Here is a 25,516-nt window from a genome sequence, read left to right as displayed (position 1 = left end):
TGCAGTTCTTTCATGTATTACGATTATAAAGTGTTTGACTAAGTAATAGAAAATAGCAAAAACCAACATGCTTTGTTAAATTAACAAAACATTTATTTCCCTCGATTACAAACTGAAAATTGAAAAAGAACATTATTGCGAATTAAATCCCAAATAGTCCAAAAAAGTATATCACCAATGTACTAATGTACCAGTGACCTGACATGTGATGATGTGCTTACATTCTTCCAATTAATCACAATAATGCAATCCAAGATGTCTTATTTGAATAGACTATAATTCCGTGTTAATATTTCTGTCCAAGGATATTATTCAAGAGCAAATTATATTTCCAGAAAATAATATTTCGGAATAATTAATTTCATCCAAATCAAATACTGAACACAACATATGATGTTTTCTGACTAAAGATATTAAAGCAACAACGAATAATTTTCCAAGCAAAAATGATTATGTAAAAAGAGACTACGACACAAAAGAAGAGCCAGAATGTATAACAAAAGTTCATTTCTAGAACTATGTTATAATTAGACAAGGTCTTATAAAGAATATGGTAAGCATATGTCCTTAAAAATACTAAGATAATGATCCTAATATTTAACCCATACTCTTATAAAAATATTAGCTATATATCGTTTGTTTACCAAAATAAAAACATTTGTGCCACTAGTCAGGAACAAAATGAATTTGGTTTTGGATTAGGACAAGTCCAAAATACAATGATACGTAATCATGGTGATAAACTAACAAATACAAGTTAAATATATGTAACACTTAAAGGTCGAGGTTAAGTTTGCTTTTCGTGTGTAGGCTGTGAATCGGAAACCGACCACGATAGTCATATCAAAATTGGAACTGTTACAAGCATACAAAGACGGATGTCAAATATACTACTTTCATTGTTCTTCAAGGTTAGAGGTGAACATTACTGTCTTTGTTTGGTCGCCCTGAATCTACAAAATTGTTATAGAGAATGGAAATTTAACATTTTACTGTGTAAAATCGGAGCTTGAGGGTGTGGAATTAAACATTTTATCGTGTAAAATAAGAACTAGAGAGTGTATCTCATTCAGATGACGTTTTATTATAGTTCCACGAGACCACGACGTGACATATCGCATCGTGCACGAGCTGAAGTCTTGGCTCAAATCCATGAGAACGATTTCGATGACGACATGTGCGTTCAAGACATTCCACGTCTGCCCCCAGACCAAGAGTGTCTACTCCAAGCCAAAGTCAAACAAGTAGCACCCGAAAGGTATTACCACATTCGAGAGACGGAAAAACGCTCCTCTAGAAAATTTAGAACTTCTGCTTACACTTACATGGTGAAGTGTACAGATTTCAAGTCCGAAGTACCGCTCGACAAATCAGACGGTTTCATCACCGATTCTTTGGATTCCTTGTTTACCACACTGAAACGGCAATGTCAAGCCAATAAAGACGAACGTTTGAGACTTTCCAATCGATCACTATAGTCTGAAGTCACCCGTATGTATCCAGATTAGAAGCCCGGCAGAATTGACACCTTCCAAAGTTATCGAAAAGATTCAACACGTTCAACGATCCAATTACCAATTTCACATCACCTAAGCCAAAGCTAAACTTTACATGACCCACGTTTGCCCTCTGAATAGGAGTTGCAGAAAAGTGTTATTGGTGGACGAACTTCGCAGAACCAAATAAAGCATCGTCCAAATTAACAACGACCAAGACCAGATGTGTTTAGCCGAAACATCGTCGATCGAGGGACGGACTTATACCGACAAGAATGACACAGCAGTATGGGAAAGAGCCTTGGAGAGTATTCCAAAATCAGACCGAGCCAAACAAGCAAGAGAAGGTGAACTCCTGTTACAGCAAGTTTGCCTATCCAAATAGATTGTCTGAAGCATTGGAATAAAAATAAAATTTGCAAGAAGTCTTTACTCCTCGCTACACGTTGAAAGTGCACCCTCAAGAGGTGCGTGGACCTCAGGTGTTTCGAGGCGACGATTTCCCGGGCGGTGAATACATTAACGTCTATCATCACGAAGAAGATTTTGATGCCATTACAAGTATCACTGCATTCCTCGGTAACAGATACTACTATGAGAACTGCGATTATGGGTATGCCAATCGGAAGCAACGCATTCATTGCGGACAGCAATGTCGGGATTGTTTAGCCACTAAGCCCTGTCTTTTCCTGTCAGCGGACATTTCAGCACTTTATGTTACCATCAACATCTCATGACACAAGGTTCTCAGCAGAAACGTACTTGCCAACTCCCGAGAATGTGCTCTATATGCGAAAAACTCATACGCACTAATAATGCCAAGGCTGTTTGTCGACGAAAGAAACGATGTCATATTTGTCTCCAAATCGTGGACTTGGAACATGAATGCTATATTCAAAAATATAAATCAAAATAGGAGGATGAAAATAAGAAAAGGAATTTCATCTTTTTTATTTCAAATGCATGCAAGAGACCGGCATTCACATTCCTAATTTCTGCATCACTCATCGAGCGTGCAAGAAGTTCATCCAAGAAATCATCTTTTGTATTGCCCCACTGTAGCAAGATCCCAGGAAGACCTGAAAAAAATTTTCGAGGACCTAAAACACCCTTTGATTTCGCCCGACGACACGTGGAGCCAAGAGGACATTAAACTGTACGGAGACTGCCAATGCTTTGGCACAGTGACGGCTCACAATTTCTCGAGATGCGATAAATGGTTTCTTCTGAAATATTATTAAGAACAAAGCACATAATGTCCCCAAGTCACCATGAACGGAGTCAAAATCATCTACATCCAAGTGGGGCAAGTACAGTTTAAAGAATCCAGGAGTTATTTGGTCATGCCTTTCAGTCGAATACCTAAAACGTTTGGAATGACAGAAATGGCCAGATACATTTTTACACACCGAAGCCAATAAATGCGCCGTCCTTCCGCATTTGCATGAAGCCCACTATTACAACATGCGCACCAAACAACAAGAAGCTTTCTACGATTGGTACCGCTCTTACACATAGAACCAGTTCGACTTTTAGGAAGAAATGTTCAAGTATTTTCGATCCGACGTGGACATTTTACGGCGTTGCTCTGGAAAATTTCGAGAACTGTTCATGGAACACAGAGGGATGGATCATTTGTGTACCGCAACCGATTCGTGCCCGAGAAGACCCTGGAGTAGTGGGTGTAGTAGTGGATATAAAGAGGGTATCTCTGCTAAAACCATATTTTGTACTTGGACGACAGCATGATTCCCCCCCCCCACCGACCTGCCCCCCATGTTATTCTAAATAAAATACGAAAACAACTTTGCTGAGGCAACAGCGTCGATTTCATCATCAATTATCTAACTGTTTTTTTTTAAGATAATTGGCATCTGCAACAGTAATTATACTAGTTGATGCTGCACTTATCTAAGCGTCGGCGTACAGTTTATTTGTAAGATCAAATGGGGCGACTGGATTTTAAGTCGTTGTTATTTTATTCGAGCCCATGTTTAACATACTTGTCATAATATCACCGGATTTTGCTACTCGTGATGTTATATTCCCTGCTATCATATCGTCGACGTAATTTTTATTTGTTAAATCTGATGTTGCTGATGGAATTGCCGTAGTTGTTATCTTGTTCGATCCCATGTCAAGACTTCCCACTATAGTGTCGCCGGATTTTATTGCAAAGTTGTCCTTGACAAACTTGACATTTGTTACAGAAACGTTACTGATTAAAGTTGTATTATCAAGTTGAGTATTAAATATTAATTATCCTCCCATAATTTATATTTCCAGCCATTGTCTCACCAGTTACTGGCAACTTGTTATTATCAACCGCACTAAGTTGTGTATAGCTTACTACTTGTGAGTTATTCATGTTGGAACGAGGGTATTCGGTCTCAAGATTTACAATTTTGTTTCTCATCTTGATATTTCCAGTCATCTTTTCACCTGTCTGAGATAATTTTCTATTGCTGACCGCGTTCAGTTGGGCAAAACTTACTGCATGTGAGTTATCTGCGATGATTGGTGGATATGTTGTTTCAAGGTCTACCACTCGCTGACCCGACATACTTAAATTACCCGTCATTGCATCTCCAGATTTTTTTAATGGAATTTGTTAAATGCGCGCCTGCCGTAGTGGTTGTAGTTTCCTTTTCTGTTGAGATGTCAATTAACCTACCAAATTGTGTGTTATATTTCATTCGTATTTCTTACTGCGAGATAAAATTTAACTTTGACCGCCTGATAAAATTTTGTGAACATATAGTATTGAATGAGCATAATTAAGTTTGACACGGAGCGATTAATCAAACATCAACACAGTCACGACCTACCTGATCGTCATTATCTGATAGTAGGACGAACTGGATCGGGCAAAACTAACCTTCTGATGAATCTGTTACTTAACGACCTCTTCAACTACGATGGAGTTTCTATCTACACTATCAATCCACAGCAGGATAAATAAGAGCTGCTTAGCGAAAACAATAAAAAACTGAAGAATGAACTACGCGTTGGCCTTGATAAAATTATATTAAAACAAACTGAAGATTTAATTCCAGTTGCCGAGCTAGGTTCTAACGAGCATAAATAATTGTCTTCGATGACAATCCGCTTAGCAACGCCGAGATGGATAAGATAAAATCGTATTTGTCATTGTCACGCGACAGAAAATATAATGCAGTCTGTCTGGCACAAGGCTTTTACAATATCGATCGATTTATCAAGCGAAATACAGGTTGTTTAATACTAATTTCTGGACTAGACAATATTGAAGTACAAAATGTAGCACGAGAGCAATGCGGAGATATATTAAAAGATAAATTTGCTGAGCTTTGTCATGACGCTGCTGGTAATGACAGACACGGTTTCATTTTATTTGATAAGGTAGCTCGGGATCAAAACTGCATGTTCAGAAGTGGAATAGACAAGTTTTTGGAGTGTGAAAATTAATCTAACGGTAAACATCTGAAAATTAGTCTAAGAGTCAAAATCTAAAATTAGTCTAACAAAAATAAAATGAAAAATGGATGCAAAACGAATAGAGGTTCTAAAAAAATTGGTGCAACAAGGGCCGCGTTCAAAATAAAAGTCGAACAGGAACGAAGATGACTACAGCAAACTGTAGAGGAAACTGCTAGACTTTTTAGACCAGTGACCGAAGCTGTACTTGGCAAACAGACATATATTTATGCGGTATCACCAGAAGATCCTAATAAGTTATCAGAGAAAGGACTACGAGGTATTCTTGAAGAGGAGCAAAACAAATTGCTGAACAAATTATTAAGCAAAATCGAAGAGCAGGTTTAATGTAATGAAGAATATGTGGATATGTTACAGAAGACGATCAATGGATTAAAAAGAAAAGTTGAATATCCAGTAGATATCACCGAATAAAGAAAGATTGAAGATATTTTTTGGGAAGAACAAAATGACATTTGATGAAGTAAAAAAATGGGCCAAGATAGATAATTACATTAAGCAAGTAATAATTGTGAAAAAATATAATGAAGTGGCTTTTGATAAGATCAAACAATCTAATAATTACGATGACGCAAACAAATATTTTGATCAACACCGAGAAGATATTATTGCTGACTTTTATATTATACTTGATAACGTAAAAGAAAAACAGAAAGTTTTAATTACAAAATAGCGTTATTAGAAAACATAGCAAAAAGTTTGTTGATGAAAGAACAAAAAAGAATAGCATACCGTCTAAATATTTTTAGCTCGATCGCTGAAATATTTGACTGGTCGATGCTAATAATAGCATCAAAAGAAGCCGGAAATACGAACACATATATCGACAACGAAATTGTTGAAATTGTAGATAATTTGCGATTGAACGGTTATCTAACATCTGACGAATATGATATTTTACATAGCGATTTGATTCTTCGCTAACCTCAGAGCACAAACTGGCAGCAGTTAAGTTTTATTTACTGCTTGATTTGTCACAGACTATGGCGGACAGTGCAAACGTTTCTGTAATTTATAAAGAAAACAACAATCGAACTTGACATAGGAACCCAAATTAATTCGAAATAGGACTAGTATCAGTTACCGCTTGGCACTCAATGGCAAATGTGAAAACCGAAGTTAATGATGATTTTATATTCGGAGTAAGGACAGGAGATGTTATCATTTGGAACTCTGTTAAGGTAAAACAAGGCGCCTACATCGTGAGAGATCTCAACAGAACAATAAAATATCTAATAACCGCTAGCAGCAGCTGTATCTCATCAGATAATTTTAAGCTCATTCCAAACTATAACACATTACAGTCAAAAATAACACGTAAAAATAACTTATTCATTGATCTCAGTAGCCAGGAAAACGATCAGATCATTACTCGGATTTAATAAACAACAGTATGAATCTGCAACAGTTCTAACATTATAATATGATAGTTAATCAGTTTCAACGTCACAGACGTAAATACAATTTTGATAAACTGCACTATTGCAACAGGATCGTATTCAGCACGAAGTAGCCAAGGACAAACTATTTATAGATTTTCTCCTGATGTCCCACCAGGATCGCTAAGGCAAGTAAATCCAAGACAGACAATCAACTATCCTGTTAGTGTCGAAAATCAAATATCGTCTATCACAATGACCCTGGCTGATCAATCAGGTCAACAGCTTGATCTCAACAATGAAATTGTAACATATGTGTCAGTCAGTTAACTAACCACAGTCAATTTTATTAGACAGTTTTGTATAACAAAATGAAATAACGAACAATTTATCATAGAAAAATCGTAGGATGTTTCTTTGGAAATATATTCTCTAAAATATTTAAAAATGTACCTGGAATTGCAAATAAAATAGCACCTATTGCGTTAGACGCATCAAAAGCTTTTGCCACAGCAGCCATATCTTCAGCAGGTGCAGCTGTTGGACAGAAGATTGTTGATACAATTAAGGGCGGACCACCGAGCGCAACTATCGCAAGCGATAGGGATATAAAACAAGTGATTTTTTTAAATATCACCATCAGAAACTCCTGCGGCGTTGATAAAAACGACAAAAAACTGTTATCTCCGCCAGGCGAAGAAATTATTAGAAAATTAGTAACTAAATCTAGACCTCGGAGTGCTAGCATTGGACCAGATATTACGGCGTTCTAGTGGGTGCTTTTACAACCTAAAACCGTAGAGCGATTCACGATTGTATTCTAATAATTACAAATAAAGAATGTCTATAAAAATTACCTTGATCTGACCGAAGAAATAACAACAGATAACTCAACAACAGAATTTGAATACGTTGAGTATCTCAATGAAAGCTCAAACGAACCGAACAAAATAGGTATGCGAACATGTAATACGAGAGAGGAGGACGTGTTTCTGTTGCCACATAAAGCCATACTTGAAGTACGAAGAAGTATAAAAACAGCAGTACGTGGATATGTTGCTGCTGGTACAGAAGTGACACTTGTTGATGTCGGTTGGAGTTGGTTTAGAAGCGCCAGATATCAACTAGCTAATCAAACTGTAGAAGATATTTCTATGCACCTCTCAACTGCAGGTACTGTTAATGTGGCGTCGTTCAGCAACGACTACTAGAGATCTGTTGCAACACATATGATGTTGTTTAAAGATACTGGACTTGGAACAGCTGCATTAGTTGATTTGCTGAGAGTTGCTATGGCACCAGATGATGGTGCTGATGAAGCTGGGACTAGTACTAATATTAACGCTTTTTAGCTCCGCTTCATGCTCAGTACGGGACAGCGCCATCAGCCATAATGCAATATCTAACGCTAGAAATGCGCTAATTGCTCGCTGTGTTGCGATTGGAATTACCCCACCGGGTTTCTTGTCTCACTGGGTACCAGATGGTGCTGCGGCAATACACACACTTTACGCCCCTGTAGTTGCTAGTTTGATTAAGTTTTTGACACGTTACTGATCTGTAGTAACCAGCCAAAACCTGACGGGTTCCTCGCAGTTCTACATCTTCCTCCAAATTCAAGACCATGTCCTGTATTTTCAAAATTATTTGAGGAAGAAACTCAAGTTCATATGAAACTAAAAAAAAAAAAATTAGATCATGGAACTTTAAGGATTTGCTTTACTGTGATGTCTTCAATAACGGGCTAAATTTATTTCGCTAAGAATTTTGCACTTTCGATATATTATTTAATTTCAGGTTTTGAGGTTAATCTTGAGTTTCTTTTTTTTTTAACAACGTTTCTAGGATACTGGTGTTATCACATCAAAATCGGTAATCTACATTAAATAAATAAAGTGCAAATTTGAAATCTAAATCCCCAAATGTATTTAATTAATATGTACTCAAATCTACATGGATGAGTTATTTGATTCAAATTTCCATTATCAATAATATCTTGGGCGCTAACAAGTATGCAACTACAGAAAAATTAAATTTACATTCATTGTAGGAGTGCAGTACGGCCAAGGTAAAAGTGATTAGATCTTAAGTAGGTACTAATGGGAAACTCTAGACTTAAATGTCATTCAAGTAAGTTTGTGACTTTACTCAAACCATCATTTTTCAAACAAATCCAATATGAAAGTCACGATGTGCTTTCATTTTATCTATGCTGTTGATATGTTAATGAGTCCCTATGTGTTCAGAAAGCAGATCGTAGACTGTGCTACTTTGTACAAGCAATTTGTGCTGTTTTAATATTTGTTTTTCCCTCAAAATGTCGAAATCATTCCGCTACATACATTCGAGGTGCTTTTTCTGGATTGACAAGAAAGGCTGAGGGCGCTCTGATGAGTAAATGCTTAGACCAGCAAGTAGGTGACCCACTTGGATATTGTTTCACTTGTAGTAATACTTTAAATAATAGCATAACATTAATTTCTCTTCTAGTGTTTAAACTGTTAATACAGATTCTATAATGACGTATTCAGACAAGACAATTGAACGAGGGGGCCCCGAGTGGCCGAGTGGTCTAAAGCGCTCTCCGTTACGGATCACTGCCATATCACCCCTGTCTGCGTAGGTTCGAGTCTCAGATTCAGCCAATGTGGGCATGTGACAAAGCTTGCCAGTAGCTTCTCGTGGGTCGGTGGTTCTTTCTGGGGTTTTCCCGGGTTCTTCCTCCACCATTAATACTGGCCGCCATGTATAGCCTATCGTGTGCTGAAAAATGGCGTTAAACCCTACAACAACAATTTAACAAATATATTACAAAGATTATTTAGAACAGGATGTTGATGATAAAAGGTCTGTAAATAGCAGTATCTCTCGAGTTGTGTCATTCCTTAAGAATATATGTAACTTGGTCTCTGCATCAAAATGTATGCAATTTAGACTCTACCATCAGACTGTATTTAAAATTTAGTGTCCTCCACCAGAATGATATAACTTAGTCTCACTTAAACTCATCAACCATCAGTATTCTCAATTCTTTGATTTCACATCGTGAGGAATGCAAGAAGAATTAATACTAATAGGCATCCTGAAAACATCAAGGTTTACATGAACAATAATACATTTAAAAAAAAATATGAAAATGGGATTACAATATTGAACAGATGATTCGAGTTTTATTTCACTGTTTGATTGCAAGGCTTAATGCAAAATTAGGACCATTTTAACCTTCTAACATTATTTTGGTTAAGTGATGACTAATGACTCTCAAATTCCCCTTTTTAAACGCTAATTATATATATATATATATATATATATATATATATATATATATATATATATATATATATATATATATATATATATATATATATATAACGCGGGAACAAAGGGCTTCTTCGGTTCATCTACATTGCAGAGTCGCAGTTTCGTTAACACGCGTTTCGATCCTCATTTGGCAGCGTCGTTTAACTGTTCAAGCTGACATGTACTACAATAGATTCTGCCTTTTGAACTTAGTTTGTGCTCTGCTGTTTCTAATGGAGCAAGAACACTTAGGCCTATTAATTATATTTTCCATTTCCATCTGTGATTTGTTCTTATAAGGATATTAGGACTACGGTTCCATCTATATTGCTTAGGATAGATGTACTATGCAAGGCCGACAAGGGTGGTGGTAACTGGGGCCCGGGCCGAACAACGCCTTTTAATTTTATAAAACAAAAAGTTTGTTTGAAGAAGAACTAGGAGAGGCCGGGTATTTCTTACTCCAGGGCCCGTGATCGCTCTCTACGGTCCTGGTACTATGTTACGTGTTGACATGTGCGTGAAGATATTTTACGTTTATGCGCTTCATTTGAACGTCGAATGGTGTGTAAGGAAAAAACTATATACATTTTAAGATGAAATCGTGTTAACTTTGAAAATACAAGTACATGGATCTGTAAAGCGGAACCTTCTACCTAACCGTGGAACTAGTCGAATAGTGCAGGCCTGTACGCAAATCTTCTGATCTATTACTTTTCAAACAAAGTCAATGTTATTGTCAACAGGCGATATTAGCTCGGACCGTATATAAACAAGGAGTCAATCCTTTTGTATTACATAAATAATTTGCATATGGTTATATATATTGACTAAGAAAACGCGGGAACAAAGGGTGCTTGGGACGATTCCAGAACTATCGTTTAGGGTTGGCGTAAATAAGTTGGCAAAGTGGGGGTCCAGGTGGCGAAGCGGTAGCTCCTGCATTTTAGGCGTTTCCAGGGTATAACTTTTCCCATCTAGCTGTAAATAAACTTAGTCTAGGAAACATTACGTTTCACGCTCATTTATTTTCTTTCATTTTTTTTAAGTGAGGGGAGGCATCATCCTCAACCTTTTCTGGATTGTCCCCGATGCCTGAGACTTCCATTATTTGTTTGACAGGCGCCGCGGTTGGCCAATTGGTACAGCGTTGGACACGTTATCGATGTGTCGCGGGTTCCATACCCGCGCAGGCCAGCCGTGGTCGACTACATTTTGTGTTGGGAAAGGCAATTAGGTCGCATTTCCGCGGCATGATATAGCCAACAAAGTTTTTAAAATAAGAGTGAAACACCCCACTCCAAAACAATTTTTTTATTTTGCATGACGCTAACTAAATACTGCTTAGTGCTGAAGCCAATACATATACATAAATGCACATCTCGGCCTGTAGGTCATGTATTGTGGGGTTTGAGGCGAGGTAACTTGAAGATATACACTCCTTTGCGGAATTTATCATGCATAAAACAGAATAGAACAGTTAAGTAACTAATCCGTTTTTCATCTTTACTCTTTTGAAAATGACTTATTACGAAGTAAATAACACTAAAAGGACGACAGATTTACATTATTTTAGGTAAACTTAAACCGTTTTTTTTAAATAAAAAAGATGCTGGAAAATTGACTTCGCAGAATCTGAATAATAATGAAGTGATCCTGTATCATTTAATATAAACGCATTTATAAATCATAAAGTGGTGACTGAGTGGTTCAGACAGCAATATTAAGGTTAATAATCCTGGGGAACGATGGTAATATCCTCTAGGTTTTAACAATAGATACTTTGTTAATATATTTCACGTTTGCTAGGCATATTGGATACAAAATGTGGTTAAGGTCAAATGATGCAAACTGGAGATGTGGATATTCTTTTACTTCTATGAAAGGAAAACAAACACGAAATAACAAACCATTTCAAAATCAGTTTTATCTGCTGACTCAGTCACTTTGAAATATACGAACGTTACCTAATATGTATCATTGTTAATACAAATTAAATGGCTCATGCTGGTCGGCCTGGTGTCAGTATAATGTGGCTAGGTGGCACATGATGCCACATATCTGCGGCATGATGCTCCAGTGCTAGACGTCACTGTAAACTATCACACTGCGGACATCGTAGCAATATGACTAAAACTGTTAATGCTACGTTAAAAATCCAAAGACATACACATACAAATTTTCGCAATATTCTAGAGAAGATGGTACTAGTAAGTATAATTTGACATGACATAGTTCAGTGTCCTGTAAATACTGTTGATGCCAAAATTATTGTCGTCAGCTACGGGATCAACCTGAGTCTGAAGTATCAGAAGTTGCTGTTCAGTCAGAAAACAGCTGTTTTCTGGAACAGTTATTTGATCTAATTCATCAGAACCATCTGATAAGGTCTCTTGTATTTGCTCGACGTCTAGGCCGTAGTTGCCAAGGTCGTAAATATCGACGGTGTCTTGCAAATATCAACTGTGCCACAACTCGAGTGGCGAACGATATCCTGCCGTTCTTAATCCATGGTCATTCCACTGTCTAATAAACTCGCAAACTGATGTGCGAATCATGGGTAAAAAAACATAGGTAACGCAAAAATATGTTTCTCGTTATCTGAGTCTAAGACGTTTCGCTCCTCCATGAATTTTAACAGATCACTGTAAAACCTAGAGACGACTTTGTTAAGTTCTCCCCACATTCTTTCTACACGCTGATTGTGAACACTGCGACCAGCAGTAAAGCTTTCTCTCTTGCCTCCACGTTTCATTGTCATATATCTAGCAATTTCTATGTTTTCTCTACCTCTGTCACCTCTTACGTGATGCGGTAGACCATACATATTCACTGCCTTTTCAATTTTTTTTAATGCAATCTGTGCCTTGTTATTTGTAGCTACATGAATACCTGTGAACAGGCGGCTGTAGCCATCCACTATTCCGTGAAAAGTGATGCGCCAGAGTATCAGCTTGTGGTTGGTATTGACATGCCATAGATGATTTGGCCCTTTGACATTATATACTCTCCTTTTTGTACAGTTCCTCCTTCTCAGGGCTCTTCCCACTGGATCAATTCTTTGAATACTTTATCGCAAACGCCATCTCTGTATATGTATGTCATGCGCCTGAAGGCTCCCTTTGATAGAGGATTCGCCAACATTAGGCGTACTATGCAATACACCACGAACTTGACTGTCAAGGTCAGGGTCATTTATGTCCGAAAATGTGTCCGGTATATTCAGTTCTGTCATTCTTCTATATAAAGTTGAGATACTAATTGACAGGCACGAAGCAATTCTGTCCCATGTCATGCCAGTTTCACGTAATAATTCTATTTGATTGAAGGAAACACTATAACGTGGTCGACCAGGTCGAGTTCTCTCCTCAAATGGGCATTCATATGAAAACGATTGCCTGTGTGAACAGACTAGCAGATTTTGCAGATCTGAAAGTATACCGCGGATGGAATAGTCAAGTTCCTGCAAAATGTGTAACACTTCTCTTCTTGCAACAAGTTATATACACCTTTCTATGACAGCTAATAACACGATGTAGTCCTCCAGTTTTCTAATCTGGTATTCAATTCCCAACAAATATTGTCTCAAATAAAATCTATTAATATTTTGCAGACAAGAATCGAGGCCTATCAAGAAGTCGTCAGTTTCATTTCTCTCCATAATTATTCATTGAAGTAATAAAGGTTATTTAAAAAAAAATCACAAAGCACGATGAATGCAGGATCTGAAGTCACGAAGGGAGATTAATCTAAAATCCAAACGGAGTCGTTTCCATTATGAACGTTTTCAATCGCTCACCGTACGATTACTTCTGTTCACCCTCCGATCTCTCTAAGCTCACCCTACGATTACTCCAGCTCACCCTACGATTGCTCCAGTTCACCCTACAATCGCTCCAAACTCACCCTATGATCGCTCCAAGCTCACCCTATGATCGCTCCAAGCTCACCTTACGATCGCTCCAAGCTCACCCTACGATCGCGCCAAGCTCACCCTATCATCGCTCCAACCTCATCCTACGATCGCTCCAAGCTAACCCTACGATCGCTCCAAGCTCATCCTACGATTGCTCCAGTTCACCCTACGATCGCTCCAGCTCACCCTACGATTGCTCCAGTTCACCCTACGATCGCTCCAAGCTCATCCTAAGATTGCTCCAGTTCACCCTACGATCGCTCCAAGCTCATCCTAAGATTGCTCCAGTTCACCCTACGATCGCTCCAAGTTTATCCTACGATTGCTCCAACTCATCCATTTTGAACGATTTGGCGTACCATATTCAGCAGACAGAGGGGCGGACCATGCGTGGGCGCTTCTTTGACCATTGACTAGAGCAAGTGGAACCGGAGATACATCTTGGACGTCAAATGGGCGCCACGATAGTTATATATATATCATGTGTTCCATGTTGTTATTTTCACTATTGCTATCTGAGGAAATTTACATGCATTCCCATTTCAATATCGTTATATGAGCGATAGATTCATAATTTCATGCATTACTATTTCAATATCGTTATATGAGCAATAGATTCATAATTTCGTGCATTCCCATTTCAATATCATTATATGAGCGATAGATTCGTAAATTCATACATATTCCCTATATCTAGTGGTGCTCAATCAGACCTTGTTTATATTGGGGTGTAGATCATATACTTTTATTTGTTGATAGGACGAAATTCACGTTTGTTTAAAATTTCATTCGTTAAATTCATGTTTTGAGTTTTCTCGTCGAGTTACTTGTTGTTGATAGTTCCATGTTAGGAACTTTATAATTTTCCTTATCTTTTTGTTATAATGGTGTCAGATTTGTTAATATTTAAATTGCGTTTATAAATAAACATCTTATTAACGCAGTTGCTTTGGGTGTCTTCACTAATCCAGTCCCAACTTGGCTTCACCTTGTGACATTCTGTTCAGTAGTTCAATCCTCATTATCTACAGGTACTGCCGCCACGGTGACCGATTGAATAGATATATGGTTTTTGACTCAGCACACTGATTGTTGCCTTATTCTTTTTAATCGTCTGCATCAATTCGCTGAAGAAGACAAAATGAAGACATTTAATATGTGAGTAATAAAAGTGAAAAGGTCAGTAAACTGTAGCTCCACTTATTATATGCTCATTTTATTATCCGTTAACTTTACATCGTCAGAATCGTTCAATATTTTACGATATTGTTCACCTTCATATTGCATTCACGTGCATAAAGGAACTAATTTCTATTGTAAACAAACAATGGACGCAGACGCTAACACTTTTGATTTGTAAACAAATCATGTACACTCGCGTGTTGTCCTTGTTTAAATTTGTTTCTGAATGAAGTAAATCAGATGGTTCGTGGACTGCCATAAACCAGCTGCTTTGGCACATTCCGCGTTAACTTTTTGATACAATGTTTCGGATTTAGGCTAGCTATACAATATACGCAAGAAAGGGTCCTTACAAATAATATAGAAGTGACAAGACATTAACTGTCTTCTTTAGCTGGTGATAAGAATGGCAAAAAAAGCCCTTACATTTTTACATCCTGAATTTCCTCAAAATGTACTTTCTTAGTTCTGCAAATCCGAATTACATGAGCCATGTCATACGTTCTCAATCTTGATTACAAATTTAGAAATTGTACTGTAATTTCGAATATAAGTGCAATTACATCCTCCTTATATCACTCAAAATGAAATAAGCATTAAACTCCATAGTGTCTTTTTGATAATTGCAATTGAAAGACTTCATATTTTCCCCTCATTATGATTTCACACATTCAATGACAGAAACAGAAACACATTTGCAGATGTCAACACGCTCCTCCCTCGCTTCTTCAATCCGATGCATTTCATGTGGAATAGTCACATAAAAATCCAGTCCATAATCTCGAAATTTCGTAAAATCGAAAAATATACCAAAATCTATTAATTCCAGATCAAATGGAAAAGTTGTTGCAATGCGCATTCATTAACAATATGACTCCAAATTTCAATTTTAACTAGACACGCTATTTTCTTTCGAAAGTTATGTCGAGTGCTAAGTTCACATTTATGTGGGCGGAGTTATGTGGGCAGTAATAATTTGTTGTGTAATGATGAATCTGCGCTTGTATATTTAGTTAGGAATACGGCATACATTCAGTTATTTTGTTTCTTGTTGTGTATTTTGTTAATATAATTAAGCGTTAGGTAGAGTTAAAAAAAATTAACATATAATAAAAAGGTTACTGCACTTGTCTGGGAAAATATGAACTCGTTTTTGTCGGATGGATATACTGCACTCCCAAGGTGGTGCAGTTTTTACATACGAAAAACTCGTTCATATTTTCCCATACAAATGCAGTAGCCTATAAATATCAATCAACATAGCCGGCAATTACCATCCCCCAAAAGTCTGCAATGTTAAGGTAGCTACAACTACCATCCCCCAAAAGTAAGCAATGTTAAGGTAACTACAATTACCATCCCCCAAAATTCTGCTATGTTAAGGTAGCTACAATTACCATCCCTCAAAAGTCTGCAATGTTAAGGTAGCTGCAGTTACCGCCCCGAAAAGTTAGCAATACCAGAACCCAAATAATAACAAAATAGCACACTTGAATGACAATTCAATATTTGTCCCCCCCCCCTTATTTTCTTCAGTAATTTGAGTTTTACCTTTTTCATAATTTGGGTTTTAACTATTTCATAAATAATTTGAATTGTAAATACCTCATAAATAATGTGCTTGTATCTATCCACTAGGATTAGCACAGTTGCCAACGCTGATTCTTCTGTAGTAAACAGGTTCAATAAGTTGGAGAAAAAAACTTCTACTGTTGGTGATAAATTTCCTGGCCCTGTGTTGTTATCATCCACTGTGTTTTCAAAATGTAAGTTCCAACATCCATTAATTGCTTAAAAACATTTCCTTTGATCTTCTTCCTCCATTTAAATATGTACTTTGTTTTTGTTTGTATTATTTTTTTTGTATTAAATCTCTTAATACATCCTTGACATTTTAATCATCTGTCATATTGATTCATTTGTCGAAGTAATTTTATCTTCGGTACTTCCCAAACTTGAGCAAAAATGGAACAGTATGCCTAGAATAACCATTACTTACAGGTGTGTTTCTTTTGATGTCTTCAATATCCTTGGAGTCTAGAATAACTATTATTTACAGGTGTGTTTCTTTTGATATCTTCAATATCCTTGGAGTCCAGAATAACCATTATTTAAAGGTGTGTTTCTTTTGATATCTTCAATATCCGTGGAGTCTAGAATAACCATTATTTACAGGTGTGTTTCTTTTGATATATTCAATATCCGTGGAGTCTAGGATGCTCTCATATTATACTAAAACTTGTCTCTTTAGTCCTCTCCCACTTTCCTCTTCTTTTAGATTGTATCCATCAATATAAGTATTTATTCGTTTATTTTTTGGAGAGGGTGCATTCCGCACGCCAGTTACTTCCTCTTTTTGAACACTTGCCAGAAAAATTAACTGGAAACTTTCTATCAGCTTTTCATGTTATTTTCTTCTTTGGTATGTTTTGCTGATCTTTTTCTTACAGACTTAAATCGATTGTGTTTATTCTGTCAGCTCTAAATCTAGATCTTTCTTGCAATCAGCCAGGTCATATTTGTATAAGAAAGGAGTACACCAAATATTATAATAATATGATGATTACAGCCAAGATTTTGCGAGAAAAACATTACATTGCTAAGGACTGTCTCCAAATGCCCCCTCCCGCCAGTAAATCTAAAAGCTCTGCTTATGCTCCTATTTCCAGACAAAAAGGGGAGAAGTGTGAGAGTTAGAGAGAAATTGATGTGTGATATACAAATATATTCTTATTAATTGTAAATATTTTTTAAATGTCGTCTTTCCTGTGATCAATAGGAAGAAAGATTTTTTAATGATCTTCAAAAGAATACTGTTGTTCTTATTCTATAAAAGTGCTATTATAAGTCCGACACCCTATTTAGAGACAAGTCCCACCAGGGTTATACCCATCCATGCTACACGCACACCGAGCGTGTGTATTGCGCGACGAGTTCAAAGCATTGACTGTGCTCTGACTTCCTTATTCTAGGTGCCGTGCAAACTGTGAGCAGCCAGGCGACTAATGTCGCGCATGATATCATAAAGCGTGACGAGAGCTCTGAGTAGGCATTGTGGTAGGAATTTGGGCGACTTGCCCAAAGTTACCCAGCCCACCCCTATCCGTATTTGACCTCGACAGGGTAGTAGCGCGCTCTGATGCTGTTCGCAGGAAATTAGATCATGGTTGGTATCGTCAGGGAAATGTTTACTGTCGACGGCACTGCGCACGTCTTTAACACGTTTAGTACCAAAGAAAAAATTCACTCGAACGGAGCAATCTTGACATTCAGCGGTGTTGCTAAGTCCAAGGCGATCGTGTAATCTTGAATAGCCAAATGACATATCCACGCGCAGCCTCTATTTATGCGGCTGTCCTAGTTGGCGAAGAGTTTCTCATTAGCCTAATGTTTCTTTGCGAGGTGGATGAGGCAATTTTCGTAGTAGAGGACAAGTTTGACTAGGAGACATCTGCAAGGCTAGTGACGGCCATTGCTATGAGAATACTTACCGGTGAATGCAGTGGTGTATGGATCTGCACAATTCAAGAACCGATTACAACGGCATGGCCTCTTGGAGGGACAGCGACCTGAACTGCGTTCCATGGTGCTTCAATGACCACTTTAAAACTGCTTCTGGAAGACACGACCTAACAGATAATCACCGTCAACAGCTAGTAGTGTGGGAGTGTCGTGTCCATGAGACATGTGAATCCGTCTACACCGCGATCGATCTAGCTGGAAAGTATTTGCTGTACTACAATTATTCTGAAGAACATCTGCGTCTGTGACATGTACAACAGAGGCAACTAGGGGACAGGCAGCCAAGTTCATAGCTCACAACGTTCAAGCCTGACCTCAAGACTTCCACCTTCTCCAAACGTGCTTTGTTGAGTAATACTAGGACAGCGATCCCGAAAACTACTAAAAGTGATTATTGTTTTTGGCGTATCGCAGATTGTACTTCACAACCAGAGATACGTAATGCAGATTATCGAGGTTTTCAGCAGGTACACATACGATGAACAGTTGATGACCGAAGTCTTCAGTGAGTCGGGCTGGAACGCAATTCCAGCTATGTTGAAAGACCTGCAGGTAGAGGGCGTCAAGTGGTCTTTGGAACACCGCCGAGAGCTACAAAAGCTGTCTGAAATCATAAGCTTTGCAATGTCCATTTGCTACCACGGCATAATTTTGGGAATAGGAGAATGTGTCCCATACTCTAAAGGGTTTGGCCACCCGTCCAGCGCAAGTGGTTTGACCACCTCATTTGGTTTGCGTAGATGCGCTACTGAGTCTTTACCCCAGGCTGCCACAAAGTCATCCCCGACTTGATTATCAAACACTTTAAAAAACATAAAGAAAACGAGACGCCCCATAATGACAGCTGTTGGGCTCCCATCATGCTGATACAGTTTATGATCGAGACAGACGTGCTCATGCACCTCGAATTAGCCGAGAACATCATCTCCTACAAGAAGTAGATAAAGGTCTAGCTGCAAGAGGGCAAGGAAATGGGCTATGTTATGATCGGCAAAATTAGAACAGGTATTGCAAACAAGAAGTGTATGATCCGCCTTCTGGATACCGACCGAGGAGAGCTGGATTCTTTCAAAAGCATTTGGCGCTAGACCAACTCACTGGACGGATATGCAATGCACACCTCAAGCACGTCATTGCGTACAATACAATGAAGCTCTCAGCTGGAGTACACGCACATCCATACTTCCATGCTTGGTTATGTAGGCGTTAACCGCAGCAGCATGCAACAAAGGGTGGAGACGGTCTCAACGTCAAGCCAGAACACCTTGCTCGACTAGATGGCATCTGAACCAATTTCTTCTCTACAGGGCTGTGCAGGTTCTAGAAAGATGATGCAAACAATCGCCAACTTTGTATCTGCGGTCATATCATCCTAAACCCATAAAAGAGATACGGTATCGGTACGATGGAGTTGTCGAGTGAATACCTATCACGGATTCTTTTGCTGACGTGGCAAAAAAGAATGGATGCCAGAACGTATCGGTCAAAAATACATCCGTCTAGTCATCGTATCGAATGAGGTATGTACATTTTCCAGCCGCATTCTCGATACTTTTCTCTAGTGGCAAGAGCTGCGCGTTGTTTTTGTTTAAGCTGTGTGTTGTAGTGATCATGGCTTATCTTAGCTGTAGAGCAGCTACATAACTAGCTGCACGAGCATGCCGATCTTATCAGAAAGGTCGATGGTCACCACCGCTCTGAAGACAATTCCTTCATGGCCCTGAAAAAGAGGAAGCGACTCCAGTCTGACAGGATCAAATGACAGGACGTGAGCAAGGCCCCCACCGCCTACCGCCGCTGAAGTTCCTTCCTGGAGTAGTACTAGTAGTAAGTCTCACAACGGTTCACGAATGGGCCATCATCTCCTCTTTGCATGGCACAAGGAGCGTTTTCTAGAAGTAATGTGTTGCTCTTCTGTGCCAACCAGAGGACAGCTTCAGTCAGAACATCCTCGTCACCATCCTGAGGACAAATGAGGAGCATGAACTTGCGCTGAACGACATCGTACATGAAAACCTTCGCGGCTGCCGAGCAGATTGTGGGGCGAATACTGGAAGACAATTCCTTGACTGACGTCTTCCCTATGCAGTTGTTATGCCCAGCTGTCAGGGATTTACAATCGCGAAACCGTGCAAGATCTGGATTGTTGACGACCATCGCCAACGGTCAAGCCTCTCGTATCTGGTTATTCCTACGTCGATTGCCTGTCTCTACTTGAGCATGTTGCCGTACCACCGTCAGAGGGGCCGAGGTTAGGCAACGCATACCGATGAGGTAATTATTGATATATCCAAAATTATAAGAACCCCAATAGTTTCAGTTTTAAAAGATCAGTCGGGTTCGAACTTACCTACGGGTACAGGCTGAACAGCGGCTCTTTCTACACAAAAAATACAAACGCGCAATAAATACAGTGAATGGTTGCTGATATCACAACTACGGCTGCCTGTTTTCTGTGGCGGTGATTGGACTACCGTCAACACTTAGTGCTACCCACATCGTGACCGCCCTTGGGGTTACAATTTTATTTTGTGGTCTGATTTCTGTTGCTTGGAATGTTATCAGCCGACAAAATATTCGTGAAAGTTTAAAAGCACAATGAAATCCACGTCTTCGCCGAAACAAAGTTCAACACAATCAAGCCCACGTATCTAATGCGCTGCGAGACAATACTGTTACCGACGAATATTCGACCTTTTGCTAAATATTGTCAACAAATACACAGTAAAGAAAAATTATACACGGGCTACATCGCACAAGGCAGATACTTCGTTTGCAATCGAAGAAGTGGCAATGAAAAGGAGCCTATAGCTCGTAGAAGAGAAGAAGCCCTCAAGTGTTTCGTTAAAAAAACATTGCTGGGTATTAATCAAAGAAATGTTCGCAGTTATTGCTGTCATAAACCAAATAAACTTGTTGGGCCGAGGCCGAGCCAGGGGTGCACTATTAACTTCAACTGCGCCACCATTAGCGCTATTTAAAAAGCGATGGGGCGGGAGTGGAGGTCCTCTTCTTTTTAAGCTTTGCAGGTCATATTTGTTTTCGCGTCTAGTTTAAGTGCTTGAATCACACTCCCTCCCCCAAGTGGAAGATTTCTAAGGAGTCGGCCAGCAAGATGGGTGGTCCGTCCCTTATTATCGCCCAGTCTTTCGTTTGTTGAGATGAGCACCGGTTACTGGCGCGTGTGTGTGTGTGTGTGTGTGTGTGTTGATACTGGAAGTCGCGACGGGACGATTGGTAACTGGCATAGTGTGTTTTCTGTGTTTGTGGTTGCCTAAAAGGTCAATACAGAGGAAAAAGGTGGGGGGGGGGACATGGCACGAATGTTGGTAAGGTACACTTGTTCACCCCCCCCCCCCGCCGCTCTTCATCCAGTCAGCCTTTATTTGCAGAGAACATGATAACGCAACTAATAAAAAAGTTTCATCTATCCTTCGTGTTAAATACAAATACAACCGAGAAGCATGAATAAAGCGAATTGAATCGAAACAAGAACTGTCATTAACTTTACAACGCTATCTTTTTTCTCATATTGTTAAAACAAATCTGTTCAAATTTTAAATAACTTTCTTACGTGAAATTTATTTTTATCCATCAATGTAGTGACATTCATAATCTTTTTTATCTGAAATTGTCGTTTATTTTTAATTTTAAATACAAAGTTACAAATTTATATTTCACTCCCTTGTTAAATTTCCTTACGGTCCCAATGATGGTTCAAATGGGTCCATAATGTTACATTCCCATAGACCCCCATAGTGCAATTGGTCATGTATTTTCCATGCATCCCAGTAGTGACCCATGCAAAACAGAGGCGTAGCTGGGGGGGGGGGGGGCAGGGGGGTACATATGTCCCCGGTCGCCAAGGTACAGGGGCGCCAAAATGAGGCTTACAACGTTACATTATAATAAGTAAACAAGGGTAATATTCAAAAATGTGATTAAACGGGGAGGGGGCTGGGGCGCCAATTTTATAGTTCGTCCCCGGGCGCAAAATATCATAGCTACGCCTCTGATGCAAAATTTCAATGTATTTCCATAGTGACACATCATGTTAAAGTATCCATGGCACATAGTGTCCCCCCATTATGCTCAAATACCATAGGCTCTCATAATGTTGTCCGTCATGCTAGTTTTCCATACATTCCCATAATGATTCATCCAGTTTAATTTTCCATACATCCATACTGTGACCGATAAGTTTATAATTTTGTTTCCAGGGTCAGTACCGTGTCCCACCCGCCACCCGCAATGTTAAGTTTCCCTCTCCTCGATGGTACATATACCTTACCCGCCCAATAGTACATCGACCCACATGAAACATCTCCCACAGTGTGTCATATGTTATCATCATAAAGTACTCGTGTGTGTGTGTGCGCGCGCGCCAATTATCTAGTGGTGGGATATTTCCTAATCTATTTATTGCCGTCTTTACAAACTCTTTCCCTTTGAAGATAAAGACGATGATAATAAAAACGACGACCACGACGATGATGATGGTTTGTAAAACTAAGCCCTATGAAATGTTGGTTGTTTATTTTATTTTTTTGATAATCAAATTAGTCCTATTATATAAAGGGGGACATTAGTTACTGTCGTTGTGGTTATACAACAGCGGTGTTTTTAGTCTCTAGGATACATCCGTTCTGTTGTTTTTATGGCACAGCTTGGACTTGTGATAGCGAGAACTCAAGGGAAATCACTTGCAAGTCCTGTCATGAGTGGATGAATCGCCGTGTCCCATGTTAGATTCGGTAATCAAAAATAGTTTTAAGATCTAACAGAAACGTTAGATGAAGTGTATTGTTCGTTAGGCTGTATCGACCGTGTCTATAACAACTGACAAGATTGTATGCATGCTCTAAACCGTAGAGATCATAGTCTATCCATCTGTCGAAGCACTGTAACTGGAGACGAGTCTTGAGAATTGCAATTTAAGAATGACAGGTTATAGTGTAATGCTATAGCTATGACTCATAATCACAAGATACCCTTGCAAATCCCCCACCCCCATGTTACGCAGTGATATTGCTTTAATTATGCACCTACGAAGGTAAACTTCCTATACTTATAGATAAAGTCGTCACATTCCAACTACTTGGGGATTTTTACTCCTTGACGTGTACCGTAATATACACACACAGACATATATATATATATATATATATATATATATATATATATATATATATATATATATATATATATATGACAGATAATTGTATGCAAGCAGGTCAGATGTTGATGAATGAGCATTTAAATATAGTAATTAGTCATGAAGGTCGCGTGGAACCTTAAATAATGAAAAAAGGTTATTTTTTTTATCCAATCAAATGAAATTGGAAATTCCGGCCACTAAGTGGGTAATTCCGACCATTACAACAGACCTATTAATTAATCACTTCTGTTTGTACTAATTTTCATTAAAGTTTAGTAATCAGTTTGTGAGTCATTAAGATGCAGTATCTAAAATGTTATAAACCATCGTTTTCATAAACAAACCAATACAAGAGAGTGGGGAGTGAAACACTTCTAAAAATGTCATATAAATTTACAAGAAACATTAATTTATGTTTCTGATATTTTATTTTCCATCATCATATTATTGCTTATTTTTTTGTGATGATTGTTAGTGTTCCTAATAGTGGTCAGAAGTAACCAGCAGGTCAGTATTACCAGAAAAGGACAGGGGAGGGATTGAACACAACTGATATCTTAAAATATATGGGACACAGTAAAAAAATTGGAACCTTACATGTAAATGACACATATTTGTCTACTTATTTGGTGGGGGGCCCCTAGTGGCCAATTGGTCTAAAGCGCTCACCATTCCAGATCACTGCCATCTCACCTCTGTCTGCGTGGGTTTGAGTCTCAGGCTCGGCTAACATGGGTACATAAGAAAGCCTGCCAGTATCTTCTTGTGGGTTGGTGGTTCTTCCCGGGATTTTCCAGGGTTCTTCCTCTACCAGTTATATTGGCCGCCATATATAGCCTACCTTGTGCTGAAAAATGGTGTTAAACCCTACAACAACAACAACTTATTCAGTGTTAAATTAGCTATTTTAAAAAAATGTGTTTTAATATGATTCAATAATGTCAAGTAAGTTTAGTAAATAGAATAAGAGCAACTTTTTAGGCATTTATGATGATTTTTATTGCAATTCCCTAGTATATTGTCAGATTGCACCCATTGAACCACAGTCACCATGGTTTTTCTGAAATGGGCCTTGAAAGTTGGTTCCTTTGACTGTAATTTAGGACCATCTTTGACAAATGACATAGTTCAAACCATCATTTTTTTAATAATGATAATCTCCAGATGAATAAAAATATAATGGACAATAATGATGGTTAACAGGTCAGCATTTTAGCATATGGTCAGTGGGTTTTATTGGGCAGAAACTTGCTGATGTCAGCAGATTGGTCAGTGATTTAACCCTTTACCTCATAGAGCATAGTGACAAAGTGCAGCACGCTATAAATAGAACACCTGTTACCTAGCAGACCGCATCCGCATAGGCATGCCTGTGAATTGTTAAGCAATGTAGTGGTGTTACGTTTAACTGCAGTTTTAACCATTTTACGTTTAAGGTAGACATCTATTATATATGGAAAAATTGAAGAGTAAAGTCCGATTGTTATAGCTGTGTAATTACTTTTCACAGAAGAATATTTAATGTGCTTTAAAATCGAGAGAGAACTCATTCACCGTCATGTCAGTGAGGCCGCGTGACCGACCGTAGCTGCCATTTCCCATACTCGAAATTTACACGTTTTTCGTCTGCGTCTACATCACTAAGTCATCTGAATTTGATAATCAATAAAAACTAATTGCAGCTTACATAAATATCATAGCCTTTACCAAAGTTATTGAATCTTTCGTGGTTGAGATTCTACTCATGAAAACTTCGTAAGTACTGAATGAAATCCTGCCTGTGAACTGTTAACTAATTTAGTGTATGTTACGTTTAACAACAATTTTAACCATTTTACATTTTTGGTACACATATATTATATGTGGAAAAATTTAAGAGTAATGTCCGATTGTTATAGCTGTGTAATTATTTTCCACAGAAGAATTTTTTTATGTGCTTCGAAATCTTGAGAGAACTCGTTCACCGTCATGTCAGTGAGGCCGCGTGACTAACCGTAGCTGCCATTTCCGATACTCGAAATTTACAAGGTTTTCGTGTGCGTCTATATCACTAAGTCATCTGAATTTGATAATTTATAAAAACTAA

At 38.4% G+C, this 25,516-nt stretch overlaps 1 protein-coding gene and 1 pseudogene across 1 annotated transcript in view; one reads left to right on the top strand and one right to left on the bottom strand.

The window, feature by feature from the left end:
- Positions 1 to 11,595: 11,595 nt before the first annotated feature.
- Positions 11,596 to 20,429, bottom strand: LOC149808293 (uncharacterized; annotated as a pseudogene).
- Positions 20,430 to 22,937: 2,508 nt separating this feature from the next.
- Positions 22,938 to 25,516, top strand: part of LOC149808292 (ras-related protein Rab-10-like) — a 94,949-nt gene continuing 92,370 nt past the window's right edge. Inside the window, exon 1 of the mRNA XM_089975686.1 lies at positions 22,938 to 23,026. The gene's annotated coding sequence lies outside the window, so the exon portion shown is untranslated. The remainder of the gene's footprint in view (positions 23,027 to 25,516) is intronic.

Source organism: Sinohyriopsis cumingii, chromosome 1 (assembly GCF_028554795.1).
Source record: "Sinohyriopsis cumingii isolate HCF-2022 chromosome 1, ASM2855479v2, whole genome shotgun sequence".
Lineage (NCBI taxonomy): Eukaryota > Metazoa > Mollusca > Bivalvia > Unionida > Unionidae > Sinohyriopsis > Sinohyriopsis cumingii.
Note: the sequence above shows the minus strand (reverse complement) of the source record. Positions and strands in the feature narration are given on the sequence as shown.